Source organism: Nymphalis io, chromosome Z (assembly GCF_905147045.1).
Source record: "Nymphalis io chromosome Z, ilAglIoxx1.1, whole genome shotgun sequence".
Lineage (NCBI taxonomy): Eukaryota > Metazoa > Arthropoda > Insecta > Lepidoptera > Nymphalidae > Nymphalis > Nymphalis io.
Window position 1 is genome coordinate 5,168,923 of NC_065918.1, and position 22,991 is coordinate 5,191,913.

Here is a 22,991-nt window from a genome sequence, read left to right on the forward strand (position 1 = left end):
ACAGGTGATAAGATTCAAGCAAGAAATAGAGAAAAAACGGTTAGAACGGATTAACAGAAAGGTTGTGGTTTTTCATTATGATAACGCCAGACCGCACACATTTTTAGCCAGTCCGCAAGTATTAAGAGAGCTTGTTTGCTTGCAACCATCATATAGCCCTGACCTTGCACCCTCAGATATTCACCCATTGCGGTCTCTTGAGAATTACGTAGGTAGTATCATGTTAATAACAAGAGAGGGCTGTCAAAACCACTTGTCACAGTATATTGATCAGAAATCCCATAATTTCTACAGCAATGGGATTATGTCACGACCTGCAAAATGGCATCAAGTTATCGAACAAAATGGCAATATATACTATAAACACATGTTAATAAAATATAAAAAATATTTGGAACTTGTGTATAAAATACGAAAATATTATAATAATTTTACCAAGACCTTATATTTTTATTTGTAAAAGTTCACAACTTTTTGACTAAAGTAAATCGGGTAAAGACTGATATTATTTAAACACTGGTATCGATTGTAATGCGTCAAAGACGCGATTGAATTAACAAACGGTTTTGAGGTTATATTAGTGTATAGTGAATTGTATAAATCACCCTACGGCAACTCTACATGAAAACAAAGAAAAATATTTATATGCGATCATTCTACCTATAATATTATAGAGTTGATGCGTATTGTATGAGAAGAATTCTGGAATTTTCTACTCCTTGGACATAGGAGCTAGTATTTTTAATACGAATCAAGTTATTTCATTGCTCCCAATATAGGGTACTATTAGAATATTTTGTTGTTTACTATTATATAAAAAATCGATATTATTTAGTGTATTCGTATTACAATAATGCAGTAAACGTAGCAGTGAAATATTTGCTTTTATATGTTATAATTAAAATAGCATGCCCATTTTTATTCGTCAGCTATGCATTCACGCATGGTTTACTTGTGTTAAGGCTTCCATTATTATCAGTACTATCAACGTAACGCTTAAGAGATGTCTTTGATTGAGATTGGTATTTGTTGGTTGTTATCATATTAAAACAAAAAAAAAAATAGACAAATTTTTAATATGATAACGTTAAAACGACACTTTCATAATTTATTATTTATTAATTTATTTCACATTTTATTATCGATGGCATGAAGTCGAACTAAGCGAAAGCGAACATATCACCTGACTAGAAGAAACTAAAAACGCAGTGGGTCTCTGATTCGTACTGGCTACCACATAAATACATTAAAGAGATAGTCAATGACACGCAACCGAAAGTAAACAGTATTTGAAGTCTATGATCGTATACGTATGAACGGGATCCCTACAATACAGACATACAAACACACACACACACACACACACAATACAGGCGAAGTGTAGAAGAGACCGAAACTAAAGGTTTTTATGAAAATGATCGATATTTGACTTGATTCAAACCGTTGAAACCTCTATCGGATTATAGTAAAATCCAGAGAATTTAATACCCCACTGTACATCTGCTTATTCACTATATTCTGTTTATTCAGCTTATCTTTAAAACGAACCATATAATCATTTCATTATAATATTGTATGTATTTTTTTTTTGTATTAGCTGTCCTAATAGTGACAATATCATGAATTTCTGATATGCAGTAAAGTCGATTGGTAGAAAATGCCTTCCTTTTGTTCCAACTACACAATTTTAGAAAATACATTTTTTTAATATTAAAAAAAAAACAATCATCTGACTACGTACTGTGTATATACGTATTATGTACAATCAATTATAGACAACCTTAATACATTCCAATAAGCTTACTGTCTTTTTTGATAAGTAAAATATAATTTTACTATGGGTCGATATTTATACCTTATATCAATAGTTATTGGTTATAACACCTATCATAAGACAACAAATCTCATTTTAATCCTCGAATAATTGGTTCGTTATTTCGTACGTGGAATACTCGAGTCGAGGTACCTTTACAAAAGCCTTTATAAACTTGCTTATTTATTTGAATATTTCAATTTATGAAGCTCCGAAGGCAATATTTATTTATAGAAAATTTTTAGGGTTACAATCAATTTATTTTTGTCGTGGATGAATAATAAGTTAAAAAACTCAATTTTTTTAGTGTAAAACATTATTTGACAGAATAATTAACTGTAGCGTAACCAATGATCATATCGACCGATTTTTGCATTTAAAAAAACACTAACATGTAATTTTAAAATTAACTTTTGTTGCAATAAATTATTATTATTCATATTCATATAATTTAAGGCCATGTACAAATGTTTATTTTTTATATTAATGTGTAGTTATATAATTAAGGAAAATTAATAAAACTCAGTTTACGCTGGCAAGACCTCATAATATAAAGTAAGTGACTGGGCCATAATCATCGCTAGTACAGCAGAAGTACCTATTAGGTAAAATTATATTAAAAAAAGTAAGTAGTATAGTAACTGTCATTTTCGCACACATAGGCTTTAAATTAGTACATCTTTTAAAAAAATATTTGCACTCTTCGTATAAGTATTTCGTTTTTATTTAATAATTGTAAAGTACTTATTTCAAGTTTATTAGTATTTGTTTGCTAAGTGTAATTAAGTTTTTCTTTACGTCTATTGTACATTATTAAGACCTGTAAATCTTACAAATTAACTGTAATACATAAAGTTAATTTATAAAATTATATATCAAGTAGGTCCTTATTTACAGAGGATTAATAACGGCGTAGTAATACTAATCAGATATAATAACTGCGTGGAAATAATATTTACCTACCCATACACTGTTAATGATATTTATTATACCTAATTAAAAAAAAACTTACTCAAAAAGAATAAAAATACAAAAACGATTGAAACGTACAACATAAGAGACATTATTACCGAGTCCATGTTTTTATTGCATGTCCAATTTAAATACGAAATTTTATGCAATTACTTAATTAGGTACGTTTTCCCACGATCAACACACCATTTAAATCTACTAGCTTCAAACGACATCTATACAGAGAAAAAGTTGTATTTCAATGTACCATTAGTTTCTAATTAATGTAAAGGTACACGTATAGATGTCGCTGCTCTTAAAACTTTTGAGTATCTCATAGTTACTACCAGATGTCATATCTTTACTTTTTGTTATTCGTTATTAGTGCTTATAAACAGTGTTTGAAATATTCATAAAATTTTCGAGACTTCTTTTCTAGACATCATAACTAAATATATTTTATTAAGAAATATGTGATAAAATAAATTTTAATTTGTTTTCTCAATCTACTAGCGCCATCTTTTGTAAAATTGAAACAAGAATATCATACTTATATTTCCTTTCCATTGAAAATTGGAAAAGATTTTTAAAATTGTCATTAATAATAACATTGCGATGCTTTGCTGAGATACTTATTAAAATGATCTTATTTACGTTACTAAACACTTGAAATACGGGAGCAGTTATTTGAACGGTTTTTAATTTTAAAGCTTATTTATTTTAACCAAATTTTCAGACAATATTACGAGTAGACGCTTAAAAATACATGACCAATACATTCGTAATTTTCTTAATTTGATTACTCTTTAAATCACTTACATACCTTTTTTTTTTCGCTGGAAAAACGCGTTTACGCGTTTCCCCCACTTGAAGTGGGGGGGTATGTGGGACTCGCCGGCGCCGGTATGCGCCAGAATACCCACTTAAAAACCAGCGGTACCCACACCGCCTTTTCGAGGGGCGTCACGGGATCGCTTGCGCATACTACCGTGACGCCCCGACGGTTGGCCCGCCTCTGCAGGCCTCCAAATCCTGACTCGCTCAACCGCCGCCGATCCTGGACGGACGCCGCTTGACCTCGTTTACACCCGGAACCGGTGCACTTCCGCAAGCACCTCTGCCTGGAGTATCCAGGGCGGATCGCTCGCGAGAAGTGTCGCTGCCGTCCATGACACCGTACAGTACCCACGTATCGCTCTCATCGCTATGACTCTTTGCGGCCTCCACAGAAAGCTCTGTTACGAGCGGTGAGAGCATCCACCCAAATGGGTGCACCGTACAACGCCATGGACCGTACCACGCCAGCGTATAAGCGCCGACATGGTGTTTCCGGCCCTCCTATATTGGGTAGGAGGCGGCCCAGGGCAGCAGCAGCGCTTATGAGCTTCGGGCCGAGTTGGACAAAATGCTGCCTGAAGCTCCATCTCTCGTCCAGGATCAGGCTCAGATACCTCATCTGGGCTTGCACCTTAATCACCGTCCCCTGGACGGTGATAGACGCCCCTCGAGGGGGACCCCGACGTGGACCGTGGAATAGGAGGGCCTCTGTTTTTGTGACAGAGACCTTCAAGCCCAGCATCCTAATCCGGTCCATCGTGAGCGATACTCTGACCTCGGCCAGGCGGGCCACCTCCTGAAAGGTCTGCCCCGTCGCCGTGATGAAGGTGTCATCCGCGTAGCACAACACCCTCATTCCGGGAAGGATGGGGACCCTAAGGATCCAATCGAATCCGACGTTCCACAGGATTGGGCCGAGTACCGACCCCTGTGGAACGCCGCAGCCTACCTAACGCCGGACAAGTTGCCCATCGCCCCCCTCCCAGAGGACCACTCGGTCCCGGAGGTATGCCCCCAACAGCCTTCTGAGGTAGGAAGGCACCCTGTGGTATTGGAGTGACTCCCTTATAGTCTCGAGGGGAAGACTGTTAAAGGCGGTCGCTACGTCTAGCGTTACCGCCAGGACTACGTCTCATCGGGCCATCGCCTCGGTGGTCCAGGTCTTTAGGACGTCCAGGGCGTCAATGGTTGATCGACCCTCCCTGAACCCGTACTGAGCCTCTGAAAGACCCGGCCCCACCTCGTTGAGGTGCTGAATAAGACGGGCAGTGAGGATCTTCTCGAAGAACTTGCCCGTCTCATTCAGCAGTACAATTGGCCTATATGCCGAAGGAGAATCGAGTGGACGCCCCTCCTTCGGCAACAGAACCAACTTTCCCTCCTTCCACAGCTTCGGAAACTGCCCACTGGAAAGACATTCATCAAACAGTTCCCGAAGCCTCCCACCTAGATGTTCCAGGGCGTCACGCAGAACACGCCCTGGAACCCCGTCCGGACCCGGCGCTGTGGTTCTGGCCCTCAATCGATCAAGGGCCATCTCCATCTCTCGCTCCGTAACGTGTGGTGGAGCCGCACTGTCATCTGTTACAGAGCGAGGGGTCATACTTGGTGGGACGTGTTCGCCTGGTTGGGGAAATAATTCACCAACCAGTCGCAGGAGGAGATCCGGCGGCAACGTTTCCGTCGCAGGGGCGCCGTGTGTGCGGAACTTTCCTCGCACACCACGGTACGGGCGTCCCCACGGGTCCCTGTTCAGGCCCACCAGAAGCTCCTCCCTTGCTCTCTCCTTAGCTTGACTTATCACCTGCTGCAGCTCCTTTTTCAGCTGGCGATAAGTGGCCCACAGCCGTCCTTCCAAGTCCGCGTCGAGGCCGTTGTGCCTGCGACAGCGGACGTATGCCCTCCGCGCCCGGTTACATGTCGCTCGAAGCTCCGCTATTTCGGGCGACCACCAGTATACCTGGCGGCGCGGTACCCTGCGCCGGGTCCTCGGCATGGCCGCATCGCACATCTCCTTTAGAGCGCTGCGCATGCGGTCCGCCAGCTTGTCGACACTGGCACCCTCCCTCCTTCCCGCGGAACCCCACCGCTGCACGATAGCAGCTTTACTGACCAGTTACGATCCAGGGCCAAGGGACCACCTGGGGAGCGTGGTTGGCACCCTCAAAGGTTCCGCTGGCCTGCAAGAGGTGGAGATCTCAAACCGGATGTATCTATGGTCCGACAGAGTCTCCACCTCTTCCTCCACTCTCCAATTTTTTACTCTGCGCGCCGTGACAGGCGTAGCGAACGATAAGTCCACCACGGACCCTGCTGCCTCACGCAGGTGTGCACCTGCCCCTTGTTAAGTAGGGACAGGCTGGAGAGTAGGGCCCACACCTGGACAGCCCTCCCTCGCGGGTTTGTGGCAGGATTTCCCCAGGCACGTGATTTCGCATTGAAGTCACCGAGAACCACTATCGATTTCGGCGACTGCCTGGACACCGCAACTCTGACAGAACTGAGGTAGCTCTCGAACTCCGCCAGGCCGCGGTTGGGGGAGAAGTACGTTCCTACTACTACGTACTCTCCCCATCCCGCCACTACGTAGCCCGAGCCCCTCTCAATGAGTGAGAGGGAAGGACCCGTACCATTCCGAGTGAGGACTGCCACGGTGCCGTCCAAGTCCCCTACCCAGTGAGATAAGGGAGGGACGAAATAGGGCTCGCAGGCCACAGCCAGGTCGATTTGCCACTCCGCCATGGAAAGCAGTAGCAGGTCCTAGGCTCCGGCGCAGTGGTAGACGTTTGTCTGGAGGAAGCTGAGTTTGTCACTCATGTTGACATGGGTGCTTCCTCTTCGGCCTAGCGCCGTCCGACGTTGTTAATGGCGTGAGTGCCTAATACCATCTTTCCTTTTGTGAAGGAAGGGTTACACTCTCCCAAGCCCATTACGTACCCAGAGGGTCTTCCAGCGTCCGCATATACTGCACAGTGCAGCTTTCCAGTGCAGGTCGAAGACTTGTGGTCCCTCGATACCACATCGGAAGCAAAGCCCACCTCGTTCCGCCTTGGATGGGAAGAGCATCTTTGTGTGTCCAACGCCCATGCATTTGTAACAGCGCAGAGGGCGCTGTTCCAGGACGTACACTTTGGCTGAGCTCCACCCTACCAGAAGACGACCGGCGTCGGACAGCTTCTTCGCCACCGTAATGGGACAGGTGACGCGGACCATACCCATATATCCGGGTCCACGCTACAACGCTCCACACTTGACTGCCTCAGGCGTGCAGTCCCCTGCACGTGCGACTGCCGCAACCAGCTTCTCTGGGGTGACTGAGTCGTCGAGCCCCGTAACCTTTAAGTCAACTCTTTTTATGGGCCGGACAACGTGGGCCACCCCGTCAAGCACAGTACGAAGCTTCTCCGCAAGCTTCTCCGCCTGCTCCGACTGTGTTTTTGGTAATTCCAACACTCTAGCCCCTGTTGCCGAGCGACGGACCTTAAGTCCGCTACAGATCCCGAGGTCCTGGAGCTTTATGCCCTGTTCGGCTCGCTACAGGACCTGTGCGTATGTTACGCCCTTCTCTTCCGCCTCCGGTAGCAGCGTGACAATAACTGCAGCGGTTCGAGGGGCGGTCAGCTTTGGCTTGGCCGCTTGTGTCTTTGTCACCGCTGAGATAACTGGAGTGGAGATTTCGGCTGGCGGGGAAGCTTTCTTCCCCTTCTTTCCTCTCTTGGCCACGGTAGACCAAGACGTCTCTTGGGCCTCCCGTGGTTGAAACTCTGGCGCGGTTGGGATATTCGATGCGCCAGCTATCGGTGTTGCCGGTGCGACTGAGGCAGCTGGCTTGGATGGAGCGGACGGATGAACGCGCTTGGGTACGGCTGCAGCATTTTTCGGTAGGACCGGGCGGGTGGCCTGCGCATACGTAGGTGCAGTTTCCTGCATCGCATCCCGCCTTATGTCCGCGGCTAGCGGGGGACGGTGTATCTTCGCAGGAAGGAGGCGCTCCTCAATTCCCGCCAACTTGGCGTTTATCATTACGCCAACTGACGAGACAATTAAGGCCCTGAATTCTTCCAAAGCCTTCAAATCTTGCAAGGGGCTAGTGCCCGACCCGTTCGCCGCTGCTACCGAGGTACGCATCTCGGTGAACTCGCGGCGATGCGCCTTAAGCTCGGTCTTTAAGTCGTCAATTTCCTTGCGGAGGTGACCATTATCCGCATGGAGCCTGCGGGTCTCCTTCGCTTCAGTCCTTGACGCCAGAGCATCGACGATACACTGAAGCGAAGCCGCCGAATCTTTTAGCTTCTTAATGAAGCCACTCTTCAAATTGCCCGACTTTTGGGCCACCTCTAAAATGAGCGCTGCGTTGCGGCCAGCCTCCGCACGCAGCTCCTCGGCACCCAATTTTATGGGATCCTCTCTACGGACATCCGAGGAAGAGGATTCGTCAGAGTCCAGCACGACTTCGGTTGCATTTTTACGGAAAGCCCGACTTCTTAAGGAGCGCTCGAACGCCTCCTCCCTGGCTTCGGCGGCTTTTGCCTTAAGCTCAGCTTTAGCCCGAGTTAGGACAGTTCCGCGTCCCTTCGAAGTGGGCTTCCCACGACGTGCACTATTACACTTCGCCGTAACTCGTCCCTCTGTCTCAGTATCAGAGCCAGAGTCGAAAATGCCTAAGCCCACGCGTGGGCGCTTCCGACCAGCAAAGGCATCTGAGGACAACTCCGTGTCCATCGTCAACACAAAAAAAAAACAACTCAAAACAACAATTTGTCTATAAAAGACTTATACCTATACCAAACAACGAAACCAACAAAACAAAAGTCCATATTCAAGCCAAAATTCAATAATATGACGCGTCAGAAAATCAGAAAATAATAAACAAAGCCAAAGTGGGTAGTCGTGAAACATTCGGAAAGCGTAGATAAAAAGCGTATGCACACAACCTCACTCGACGACGGCCGAACCGTCAATCCATCACTTACATACCTACTAAGACGGCGACTGGTATTAGACCGCTTTTGCAAACTTTTTGACTTGTTTAATTATATTCGTCAGTCGCAACGATATCAAAGTTCGTATTATGCGTGCTATTTAGAATATTGTGAGTAAATTAGTGTAAAATGCCTCGAAATCTTCATAATGATGAAATACTTCATTTACTGCCAAACCTACCAGAAGATCAATCAGAAAATGAATCTGAAAGTGCACAAATTGACAGTGATTACGATTTTGAGTTGGGTACGTGCTATTAGTGTTCAATCTATGATAGCGCACACTGAATTTCAGGAAAACCCTTAATATCTTACTCCTAGCGATTTTTCAGCATGTTAGCAATACTAACAATCATAGTCGTGGTGGTGGTGGTGGTTGATTGTACAGTACCGCTGATGAGCATGACAGTGTTTACCCAGCAATAAATGGCACAGATGGAACCAACTCGAACTGGTTGCCGGGCTAGGCAAAAAGAAAAAGAAATTTCAAAAGAAATGTAGTAGCCGCGAGGAGATAGTTTATTAACGAATTTATATTGAGACACATTTAAAAATGCACAAATGAAGTATTTAATATAGAAATGGGTCACTTTAAACTATTTAATATATAACTGGATAGTTACTTTAGAAGAATTAGAAGTCTTTATTACTATTTGTTATGTACTACAGTATCCTATGGCGCGAAATATATCCCCGTAACAAGATAAATTTGCTTTTATGTCTAATGTTTGGAATAAATTCATCCAAAATTGCTTATGTTGTTTCAACTTTTTTCTACCAAATTAAAATGCAGATTTCTTATGTATATTTTAAATAAACCCCATAAACTTTGTTTACAATTTTGGCTGTGGCTTAAAAACAGCATTGTAGGGATCAAGGAATCTAGTAGTAATCTAATGAGTAACTGTATGTATTTTATATATCACATACGTGCGCACAAAAAACAACTTATACCCAATCATCTAAACTCTTTAGAAAAACCTGTTCAAGCAGTTTTGAATCAAACAATGGATCACGTTTTCATTCTGGGTATTAAGCGAGAATCTCCCAAAATAGTCAACTACACTTCTTCAATTTCCTTATTTCCGTTACAGTGTCAACTACTGTTACCAAGGCTCGGCTATCACACTCAGTGAAACCCAAAAAACAATAATTAAAACATTGTCAAATTATTCACATCTTTAATTATATTAGGTCCTTACATATGAAATTAGTGTTTTGTCGTACTGACCACTTTGATCTGAAATATCTCCTCTTTGAAAATGAAGAATGGATGAATGGATCCGCTTTCATAATAGCCTTTCTATTGTGGAAGCGGATCCATCACAAAACACTTCAGAAATAGCTGCAGGTTTCGGGGTACGTGATTAAACTGTATTAATCCACTTGAAGCAAATTGCGAAAGTAAAAAAACTTGAACGATGGGTACCTCATGAATTGAGTGAATCGAACTAGCAAACACGCGTCGACTGTTGTGTTACTTTGCTCAACCGACACAATAATGAAGGGATTTTAAATCGAATCATTACATGTGATGAAAAGTGGATACTATACGATAATTGGAAGCGCTCGTTGCAATGGCTGAACCCTGGAGGCCCAGCCTCTCTCTGCCCTAAATAAAAATTGACCCAGAAAAAGTTACTTGTAAATGTTTGGTGGACTAGCGCCGGTGTCGTTCACTACAGCTTTCTAAAATCTGGCCAAACGATTACGGCAGATATCTATTGTCAGCAACTGCAAGCCATGAAGGAAGAACTGCCTGTTAAACAACCGAGATTGGTCAATCGCTCTAGACCACTGCTGCTTCACGACAACGCAAGACCACACACTGCACAACAAACTACCACTAAGTTAGATGAGCTACAATTGCAATGTCTGCGACATCCACCGTACTCCCCAGACCTTGCTCCAACAGATTACCATTTTTTCCGGAATTTAGACTACTTCTTACCAGGAAAAAATTTAACTCCGATGCGGCAGTCCAAGCCGCCTACAAAGAGTTTATTGATTCTCGCCCCTATGGTTTTTTTAGTGAGATGGCAAAAGTGCATACATAACGGTGCATACTTTGATTAATTAAATATATTTAACAAAAAAAAAATTTACTTTATATTCCTCCCGTACAAAACGCCAATTTCATTTGTAAGGATCTAATATATTTTTCTCCTATGGAAATATATTTGATTTATACCTTTAAGAGCTTGATTTATATTCATTCAAAAGCATAAAAATAAAATAGTATTATTTACTTTTTAAGGAGCTCGCGTATAACTAATTTAATAATATTATAACAATATTATAATAATATTAATTACTACGTGACGAACGACATTATATTATTAGTTTCATCTTTTAACTAGGTTACATTGCGTACGTTGTTACTTCTACGGCTTATGAGCTTAGTGAATACTGGAAATAACACACGTTATTTGATAGACGTTTTATATCGCATAGAGTTACTTAAAACTCATGCAAATTCAAAAATTCCTGACACTATTTTTGTAAACTACTACGGGCTACATTTCGATTATTGGATATGTGAAGTAAAATAAGGAAAATTCACTTAAGGTTTTAACTGGAAACAACGATAGCGCGATCTAAAGTACTTCCAGCGCCATCTAGTCTTCCGTAGCAAAACAAAAACCCAAAAAATGTGTTTTTAGCGTAAATAACCAATGAAAATAATATTTAAAATACATCATTTATATACATAAAATTAATTTATGTTAAACTTTTTTTAAAAAAAGGACCCTATTTTAAATAATAGCTCATTCTCTATTAAAAAAATGAAACGACGTTACTTACATCTAATAGAAATAAGCCAGGTAGTCATACATTTTAGGGAACTACTTTTATAATTATCGAAATAAATAGGATATAATTATAAGATCGGACGCGAATCGACGGCGATGTGCCATCTCTGTAGCGCCGACCGGAACACCGACCAGCATACGTTGAAGGCATGCCCAGCATAGAGCGCGGAGAGGCAGGTCCTGGTCAGTGAAGTCGGACGTGACCTCTCCCTACGAGCAATAGTGTTGGCGATGCTCCGCAGGGAATCTGCATGGGAATCTGCATGGGAACGGAAAAGGGCCGATCCTGCTCGGCGGAGATGCCGTTGGCGTAGTCTCGACCACCACTGCCACTTCCACTGCTTAACTGCGATCTTATGTCCCTTATGCCTTTAATTACTCTGGTTAACTCACTCAACTTGATTTGCTACTTAGATTTACACTTAAGCTAACTTATTTTATTTAGTTGATTTTTACTCACGTGGAGTGAATGAAAATAAAAATTTTTACTGACACCTTTAAGATGCAAATAACTATAATAAATGTGCCTGGCATTATTTACTTTCAGAAAAAACTACCTCTACTAAGAGCGTAAAGGTTCTTTGCCGCTAGATATACGATGAGTAATCAACTCATTGTTGATCTAGTTTTAAGGCGACTATGGTCAGCGTTGCATGTTCCGTTTGTCACGATCCTTGCTCCAGGCAACTCGCAGTTCTAAATATAAATATATAAATATGGATAGACTGCAGTAGGCTGAAGCAGTATGAATCATTTCATACTGCTATATTCCAGGCCAAGATTTTTTTTTGTATTACACGTCGCAAATTAATTAAGTACCATAATGCTAAGTTTGAATTAATTAAATTTTAGTAAAATTGTGAAATTAAATTTACTAATAAAACCCTTTGACAATAGTATTTTTTAATTCTGCAAAAATTATATCAAGTTGAAATAGTGCCGATGCCAAACGCTTTATCGTAAAGCTTTGTTCAATTAGTATTACAGCGGTCCAACTGAACTTTGTACACAAAATTTTTTTTTTGCGCTGGAAAACGCATTACATTTTAAATCTATGCTTACATTATAAATGCAAAGTTAAGCCTACTTTTTTTCCTGGTACTGAATAAGCGTACTAATTTCCAAGAATGGGCATCGAGGGGGTGAAATTTAGGATGACAGTTGGTGTGTAAAATCAATTCAATTTTTAATTTAAAATATTCTAATGGCTGTGTAGCTTTTAACACTAGTTTCACGAAAAATGATACAGAGGTGCGGGCAGTGGGATTGAAGTTTAGCGTTTAATAAGTTTCGTAAGCTATAAAACGTAGTTGATACACACCATTATAAAATTTAAGGAGTTAAGTGATCGTTCAAGTTGCATTTCCATAAATCGCTTAAAACATATTTTGACACGAAGACTAAATACTATGGCCAGAATCTGATATATTAGTATGTATCTTATCAGTTAAATATACATTCGAAAGAAGAATGCACAACATTGCTTAACTCAGGAATTTTTGAATTTGCATGAGTTTTAAGTAACTCTATGCGATATAAAACGTCTATCAAATAACGTGTGTTATTTCGGCAGTAGAATTTATTTTTTTAAAACGTATGGAAGTAGAACAAATTTATGGCAAAATCATTCCATACCTTTGAGTACTGGACTATATAAGGCAATACCAACAGTAGACATGGGTTTCAACACATTATGTGCCTTCAAAAAGAAATGTTGCTTTTTATACAACAACATAACAATGATCGGTTATTATTTTGCATCATTGTTATTAAATACCAACTGATTGTAACTAGCTATGCCGGCGATTTCACCTGCGTATAACTTAAAGATATCACTAAGAGCACACTTATAATATTTCAGTATAAATAACATTTTTATTTTTAATTTCGTGGGACATGCCATGAATGTTTGTGACTGTGCTTTATTTATTGTGACTGCAAACGATACCTTCACAGGAAATTGTATCCCTTGAAAACTGAAAGCTAAATCTGTAGTGAAGTTCTTATTATCAACTAACCATTAAAAAACCAATTTGACAGAACAATGAGAAAAAAATCTATGCGGCGACGAAACGGAATACCTACCTAACTTTTAAACTTTAACTTACAAAGTTATACTTTATTATTTTTACGGACCGAAAACAAATACTTACGTATGAATATTTTCAAACAACCTACTCATCTATAAAATGTATAAAAATTGTCTATGGTCTCAACCCAATATCTTACATAAGAATTAATACGTTGTTTATAAAAAACGACTTCGCAAATAAGGAATTATTTTAGACTGGTGGTATTTATCACTGGTGGTAGGGCTTTGTGCAAGCTCGTCTGGGTAGGTACCACACACTCATCAGATATTCTACCGCAAAACAGCAATACTTGATATTGGTGTGTTCCGGTTTGAAGGGTGAGTGAGCCAGTGTAATTACAGGCACAAGGTACATAAAATCTTAGTTCCCAAGGTTGATGGCGCATTGGCTTTAAGTGATGGTTGACATTTCTTACAATGCCAATGTCTAAGGGCGTTTGGTGACCACTTACCATCAGGTGGCCCATATGCTCGTCCACCTTCCTATTCTATAAAAAAAAAAGACTAAATTTAACTACCATGAAAAGGTTATAACGAGTCAACCTTAAAACACATACATTCGCGGACTTATTTTTAAAAGGAACAATTCCGTGACACATGTTTGTTGCGTAACTGTAACCGTTAACGCAGGGCACGCAACGAAAGCTCTCAAAAGGAATAATTTTTCCCTTTTTTTGCAAAATTTTTCGTTGATGCTCTGCTTCTATTGGTGGTAGCGTGACGTTATATAGCCTTCCTCGATGAATCTAAACATTAAAATATTTTTTCAATTCGGACCAGTAATTTCTGAGTTTAGAACGTTCAAACAAACAAACTCTTCAGGTTTATAATATAAGTATTAAGTTACCAATCGTCGTCATTCATATGTAAAAGCTCTCTAAGATCCAATATAATAAGCAAATGCTAATAATCGCTGTAAAATAATATGGTCCATAGATGACATGTAGTTTCTTTACTAAAATAGTATTATTTTGCTTTTTAGCTAGCTACTGTTCCATATTTTATAGTAAAAGGTTTAATACGCTTTTACAACACGGTAAAATATTTGCAGATCATCTTTCTAACAAAATAACGAACGAACCTTCACTTATAAAATTATTAAAATTTTGATTTTTTAAATCACTTTGAATAATATTTGGAAGTAAATTAATAGTGTACATAAAGCATGGCCTATATTATTAATTCTAAAGTAAATTATAATGTATTACAAAAGTAAAATATTTCACATTTCTAAAGTCCTTTTAAGTAATTTGTTACTTAAAACTACAACTCACCCCAATATACCCTACATTCACGGAGTCATTGTCCTGTACTGACCTATTTATTGATTTCGTTCTCGTTTCGTTCCCCTCGCCCGACCTATATTTTGATATACTCTCCTACGAGAGTTTATTAATTTAGAAGTTCCTGCTCTCGTTGTAATGCAACGATGTATTTTAAGTAATCTGTAATCAAGTACTTAGTGTAAAAATTGATAATGTTATTTAGTCCAAAATAATGTTCTACAAATACCTTTTAAAATGTACCTTTTTAGACCATCAAATATTACAAATGATACTTAAAAAGATTTAACAACTTACCACTGCAATACCCACTGTATTCATATGTAGTCAGTTGGGAGTTTATACTCTATTAATGATAATGTAAAAAAGCTTGTACTTCAACAACTTTGGCGAAGGATATAGTTTGTAAAAATAAATAAAAAATACAAACTGATAGAGAAGCAGAAATCAATTTAATCAATATAATAATAATTTAAAAAAAAAGTTAAAACTTTTTTGATTACCAAACAAAATACGTACATCTTTTATTTTTATGCTACCTATTATTACCTAGATATGCATTGGTAACGTAAGAATTATATTAACGTACTCCTTTTATCAAGTTAGCGAATTTGACTTAAAATCTTATGAGTTCAATATGCCAAGAATTTAGTCGGATTTACATAAACTACTTTGCTAAAATTAATGGCTAGTTTACAGAGTTATACGATATGAAGTTGAATTGATGATAACTACGAGTATGTACCTAACCATTGGTTACAGGTTGTGATTTCTTCATTGGCCGAAATAATAGCGAAAGTAAGTATATTATGTAATGTCGTATTGGTTTATGTTATTTTATTGTATATACACATAACTGTTTTTTACGAAAAAGTAATTTCAGTATTTTGTTGTTGATCCGTCATCTCTTATTTATCAATGAGCGTGTACGTGCAGGTTACTTGGAAATGAAAACCCTCAAATTTATTACAGTTAATATAATGTTAAAAATATTGAACAGGATATATTTTAAGAAAAAATTTAATTATTATCATGATTTATCAACTTTGTCTAAAAAAATTCTTCGCATCGAATGGAGGTATTTCATTAAATTTAGGTAAAATTATTGTAAGAAATAAATTAAAATTACTGTTATATTTTACCTATAATATTAATGTTGTTTTCAATAAATTAATTATTCATCATTTTGTTCTAGATAGATAGACTGTAGTATTAAATATTTTTTACTCATCATTAAAAAATCCAAAATTAGAAACCGATTAATCTCTTATGTTTTGTCTCTTTTATACGTGACATTGGCAAATTACGTTGCACTGAACTATCGTAGATATACGTTGCATTTTTAAGAGTAATTGAGTGAGTAACTGACATCAATTAGTATGATTTGGTGTTCTATTTTTATAAAGAACAATTCGAGGTTTCTATAAAATTAGTTTTACTTTTGGATAAATCCTCTGGGCGAAAATTGTCCAGCCCTCCTGTCACCAGAAGGGGGAATAATACAAGGTGTTATATTTTTAATAAATGTTATTGCACTATTACTCCAAGGTCCAAGCACTTCATCCGCAAGCGGAACAAAAACATAGTTTGGAATAAGAGACGAATATTCGCAATGTTTGTTCGCTTCAGCTTTTTCTGCGGCGGCTCCAGCCTTTAACGTTGCTTATAACTTGTTTTAGTAAGTCAACTGAATGCATTTTATTTGAAGTGTTTTTTACTTTCCTAAAACTACCTTCCAATCCATGGACCTTTAACGCCTTCTGACATAAAATGTGTCTGTTATGGCTGTAGCATTCTGTATTGATAGCAAGAATTTATAAAATACTCTTAAATTTCTTAGAATGAGATATTAACTATAAATATAATAAAGTAAATTATTATTTTATATTATGGAAAACCTTATTAATATTTAACTATATATATTTAACTATATATATACACAATATGACTTAAACAAAATCACAGTATATCTACGTAACTCGTTGTTTATACTTACTTTAATTTTGCAGAATCATACTTTTAGCTTACTTTTATCTCCTAAGTCCACGTTTAGTTAATAGTTAATACTTAACAAAATAATATCAAAGCAAGTGACTCGGAAATTAAATATAAGTCCTGTGTTGATATATATAGATGATGGTGGAAGATATTAGTGGTCTATGAGTACTACAAAGTAAAACTATAGAAGAACGTTATAATATGGAGACGCGCTTTATATTGCACGGAATGTAAATGTTACACAAGTAATAAATATTGTTGAATACATTCAGTTATTAAAAAAAGAATTTATTCCGATGCTGGGACATTTATTTCAAGTCTAATTGGTGTCTCTGTTCGCTTTTTTTTCAATTTACGCCAATTTGTTAAATTAATAAATTACCGTAACAGTAGGTATATTATTGTTATTTGTTATTTTAATAATACCCGTATTATATTATAAACAAACTGCTTTCGACTGTTGAAGTTACTTTTTTTTTTAATATTGATTAAAAAGCCACACATATCAATTAACCAATGATCTTTTAATTTTTTACATTAATTACACTATTGCTATTGCAGTATACATAACTTTTTTTCTTAAATCCCTTTTCGAAAGATAATTCATTTAAATAAATAATAGTTAAAATACACTTATATCATATTTTTTGCGGTACACATCGAACGAATTTAGATGATAACGCAAATTAGGAATAATGGAGACAAATTATTATAATTACTTACAAAAATTGTCATAAAAATTCAACTTTTATAAGTAGGTATAGTTCAATCAACAATTTTTTTTTAACTTTGTTGGATTAAAAGAATACACATACTAATTCGCACTTTAAACATTATTATTTCAAAATTGTAACGAAAATGTGATGATAATGCCACCTATATTTTTTTATACATATTAATTTAAGTTTCTTCCTTCCTAGTTGAGTACATCGCTTAGAATGTTGTCAGATGTCGTTGTTATGTAATACCTTGTATTTCTCATAATCGCTACTAGATGTCAGGCTTTTTATTATTCAATTTGAAAAGAAAAACGAAGAAAAAAATATGTTATAAATGGATAATATTTCACTCAAAATATACATTATAATTAACAATAATTCGCAAAGAATAGTGAAGATTTATATAAGTCTAACTTATACTATTACAATTAAAATATCAAAAAATCCCATTGCTCCACGCCAGACAATAAATTTAAAATTTAATGATCAAAAATATCATTTTTATTAAATTTTTCTCCTAAATGTCTCTATTTACGTAATGTTTCTACTGATACGCCGATTTATGTATATATAGCACTGTAATATATGAGCGAATAGATCGATAAGCTAATGTTTATATTTCATTGATCAAAAAAATGCACGGGATAAAAAACTTATTTTTACCCGTACGATGTCGTATATCCGTACGTAGTATTTCAGCTACGTTCAAACATTCTATCGAACGTAGCATTTCATTAACGTTCGATAGAAACCGTAGCTAAACTAGACTCGGATCACAGATCAGTCATTACACAGCCAGGTGTCCGAGCCTACGCCGTCCTCTCAGATCAAGACAAACATTAATTGGAAAATTAATTCACCCGCGCAAGAAGAAATAACCTACGTAATACACTCAGACGATGTAGCGAAAGAGGTCACATTAAAATTGTGTTTCATCCGCAACGCGATCGATAACAGTTCGCTTTCACTAGATTACATAGCTTATTGGCCCCTTTCTAGAACATTAAAAAACGACACGGTAGCCTACTATCGTTGTTTCGCCTCGATCAGACAGTTGCATTTGATGACAGCGATAAGTCAAAAAGCTAGTGCACGATCACCATGCAAAAAAGTAACCCGACTCGGACCGTATTAGGCAATAGATAGATAACAAATGTTGTGAATATCCGTAATTGGTGCATATATCAGGTCGATTATGTGTAACATACATCTATAATTTTATAAAATAGGTACATGAACTGTTATATCAAAAGTAAATATTAAAACATTATTAAAATTATAATAGTAACAGCCTGTGAATGTCCCACTGCTGGGCTAAGGTCTCCTCTCCCTTTTTGTGAAGGTATGGAGCTTATTCCACCACGCTGCTCCAATGCGGGTTGACCAATAAATAAATTGAATATAATAATTGTAATTAGTTATATTATAAATCGTTTAAAACAACTTTGCATTTGACGCAACACTCTACTTGGTACCATACCTTAATGGGCATTTCCTTTTTTCAAATTTTATGTTTGAGTTTACTACCTGTTTGTGTCCGCACAAAACCCCCCTCATCCCCTAACGTAAGCGTCGAAATGTTTAATAATGCCATTTTTGTAATATATTTCTGGGAACTCCGAAACATACATATACATATTATTTCATAAATTAAAAATATTTATAAAATAACCCATGTTTTTCCCGTTTTCGAAATTCTTTAGTTTTAATTAATAATTTTTACATTGAGTTTTGTTTCATTCTGACTAATGTAAACGCCACAAGTCGTTATACGGCAATCGGCATAAGGACAGTTGTCGTTTAATTTGACATTGTCATGTTTATTAATTATTTCTAATGCACGTTGGCAAAGACCCACTACTTAAGTTTCTCTGTCTACGACTTAATTCAACCCTAAATGTGACGTCATCACACATTTTATAGATTTTACTTTTTCTCCCAGTTAAAAAAAATTACAAATAATTATCCAAGCTCTGGATAGGAAAATAAAGTAACAGATATTTTTTTGATGCTATGTAGTAAGGATCAGTTATTTTACTTATTTAATTATAATAAACAACCATGCTATTTAAAATATTATCTTTGTAGAAGTGTAATGTTTATGTTTATATTTCGGATAACAAATTTAACATTGAATTGATTTTGATTTATTGTATAATCGTAAGTGGCATTATACTTGCAACACTAAATCGTTTAACAAAGACAAACTCAAGTATTGATAATTGATTTATAGACGTATTTCAATTATTTGTTTTATTCACGCTTCTATCATTTTTTGAAGCTTTAAAATGGATACCGACGATACGCTCTAAATATTGTGGCTCAAACCGTCTCTAACGCCATATTGGAGTCATACTATAAGTATGACGATCCCGGCCAATCCCATTTTTTCAGTAGCGGTTAGCCGTAGTTCATCCCTGCATTCGATTGACGACTAGCTTGCTACAACTAGTGCACTTTTAAGATTGTTGATTTGTTATTTATGGTTTACATGTTATGAAAATGTGAAGTGTTACACGAAAGAAACTAAAATGCGAAGTCTTATACAACAATGGCTACGACCGCAGCAGATAAATTATTTCTAACTCTCGAATTCGGTTTGCAAGGGACTTTGAAAATAATTTCAAAGTTTAACTTACATGAATACAGGTATTAAATAAAAATAGACAACACAAAATATCCATAACAATTATAATAAATTTTATTGAAATTGAGTCTTAACTTAAACAATGATTTCTGATGGCTTCAAATAAAGTAACATCATCGGAAGTTAAAGAGTTAAAATAGAAAAATCTAGTGAAGAGAAACTGGATTGATCTTTTTTTGGAGGTAGTATTTTCAGGCAGTAATATCACAAAATAGTAGAGGAACAGATAATATTCTGCTTAACTCAAATAATAAACTAGGCTCCTGATATTATATATAACATAAAAACTGCTATAAATATGTTATATTGAGTAATATTTAAACTTTTGTTTTAGGTCCAAGCACTGAGTGACAATTTGGTGTGTCAATAATGTTGGACTGCAGTAAAGACTCAAGTAGGTTCACTAATGTAATTAATCAACTATTGTTAAATATTTAGTTTAAAATCAACATTTCACATATAATTCATTTAAAAAACCACTTTTTCAGCAAATGTTTCATTTAATATCTCAAAATTTTTTAGACAAAAACACATTAATGCAACATGTCATTTAACATTAATAATGTTAAACAAATCACTGACTGATCCTCAAAATACATATTGTTTTGCAAAATATTATTGAACTATGCTTGGCTTGTGATAAACTAACCAAACCCATTGTTTTAAGTATAATAAGAGTTGTTTGTCAAATAATTTGTTGCACAATGCAAGTTTGACTGGTAATTATTTTATAAACTGAATTATTTGACAAACTTTGTTGTATAATGATGAAATATCAAATTATTTTTTTGTCAATTGTGAGATGTTAAGTGAAAACTTGTAAAGTTATTTTTGGTGAATTGACAGGACATCACTCAAGTAAGACTTTCTGCAGGTCAACAAGAAAATGTTCCAATTATAGCCGTGGCAAATCTATTTTATTGGCATTAGAATTGTTATTGCCCTCCAAATTACTTCACATAAGGTGAGATATAATTGTAACCAAATGTGAAAATTTTATTAATAATACTTGTAAGATTGATATATAATTCTTTTTCAATTGAGTTTATTCTTATGCTTATCTATATTGTTATTATTATTTCAGTTGCCAAGATCAGCTAAAGTGTGTCATACTTGCTGGTGAAGAACTGATAGAGCAGCATCACATTTAAATGAAGAAAAAGCATCTGAGGTTATTTAGAATCAGAAAATATAAACAATACACTTTAAACAGATTTTTAAAATACTATTCTCAAAGTGTATACCAATTACATGTGAGCACAAAATATTCAAAATCGATGTTTCTTCTGCAACTGTAATGGATGAGTCAATACTCATAATTCCACAAGTAAATCTATTTTATGATTATAATAATCGTTTCTCTGGATTGTTCAAACTATTTGAGCAAATCCTAGGATTCAGTTTTAGATTCTCTGGATAATCCTATATGAAGTGACCACTTACCACCAGGTGGCTCATTTGCATACCCATTTTATTACGGCACAAGTTAACGATTTTGCAGCTTTATTGAAGAACAATAATAGGGTAATACATTTAGATTTAAAAAAGTATATGAACCATTAGCCTGAGCATATTATGCTATATTATATTGGATTGCCAAGGAACAGATAGAACAAAATCTGTCTGCAGTTTCGATGCTGGTAAATAAACATAAATGTGATTTTGCACTTGTGGTCTATTTAATGAAGCTACGAAAGGGTGATAGTAATTATTGTATTTCATTACTCATATAAACATGGGACTTGAAATATTAAAACAGGATATTATTCATAGAAATCTGCACATTAACCATATGAGCATTTTCGGGGAGAAAAAAGAACGCTCATTGTATTTGCAGACATAACACATTTATAATGAGAATTCCTATTATTTATGCAAATAAAACCTATTTCTTGCACAAGTTTTATCTTTAAGTAAGCTGTGATGATAACATTATAAATGTTGCAGTGCATTTAGGTTATGTCTTGGAACTTTATTTTTATCTACGGTTTGATTTTGAAGTATGATGTACATATCTTCTCATGTGGGCCGCAGCAACGTGTGTGTAGTGTGAGCGCCGTGTTTTAAAGTCAGAGTAACAAACTATTATCTTTCTCCTATTTCACATTATTATCACCCATCCATTGGATTGTGATCTTGAAGTGTGTAAGGCCAAGGGTGCTCTCTCCAGAAGTCGAGTCTCCACGACTGAGATCCCTTATTTCGAGGTAACCCACATTCTATCATCTCAATTTTACTATTTTGTTTAAAACAGAAGAATGGGTAGCAAAACTTGCTTATCAGACGGATAAATTCGCTCATTTAAATAAGCTATAAGCATTTAAATAAAAAATGCAAGGCAGCAAATCTAATATTTTATCATAATCGGACAAGATTGAAAGTTTTTACGTTTGGTATTATAGATCAGCCACGCAACAAATAGTACACTACGTAAAACACGCAACAAAAATAGTACCCAACATACCTTTTGGTAAATTGTTTTTTTATGGTTATGTTTACCTTTGATTTAAGGTTACATAGAGGACAGTTTATGTATATAATTTTTGCAGGAATAGGTTAATGAAAAACTATGTAGGTATGTAAGACTTAAGATGTTGCTTTATTCTGCTGGAACCACGTGTTTCGCTTTAAAACAACAAAATTTTCCAAAATGGGCTTAAAGAAGTTGTTAATTTTCTGCATGTATCGCTATGAATTAACACTTTCTGTGCAAGATTTAATTCATGTGTATTGTTTTTGAATTAATTGAACTCAAAACGACATGATTTTGCTTGTTGACGATTAAGTGAATAGAGCCTCATCCCAGAACATAAGGGATATAGATCAATCATTTGCTTTGCGAAATTAAACCTCACA

The 22,991-nt window shown here is 36.7% G+C and overlaps 1 long non-coding RNA gene across 1 annotated transcript; it reads left to right on the top strand.

Moving 5' to 3' along the window:
- Positions 1-19,701: 19,701 nt before the first annotated feature.
- On the top strand, positions 19,702-22,570 carry LOC126780281 (uncharacterized). Its single transcript, XR_007670470.1, has 4 exons — positions 19,702-20,137; positions 20,470-20,529; positions 20,982-21,099; positions 21,220-22,570. It is a non-coding gene; the product is annotated as an uncharacterized LOC126780281 (long non-coding RNA).
- Positions 22,571-22,991: the final 421 nt, after the last annotated feature.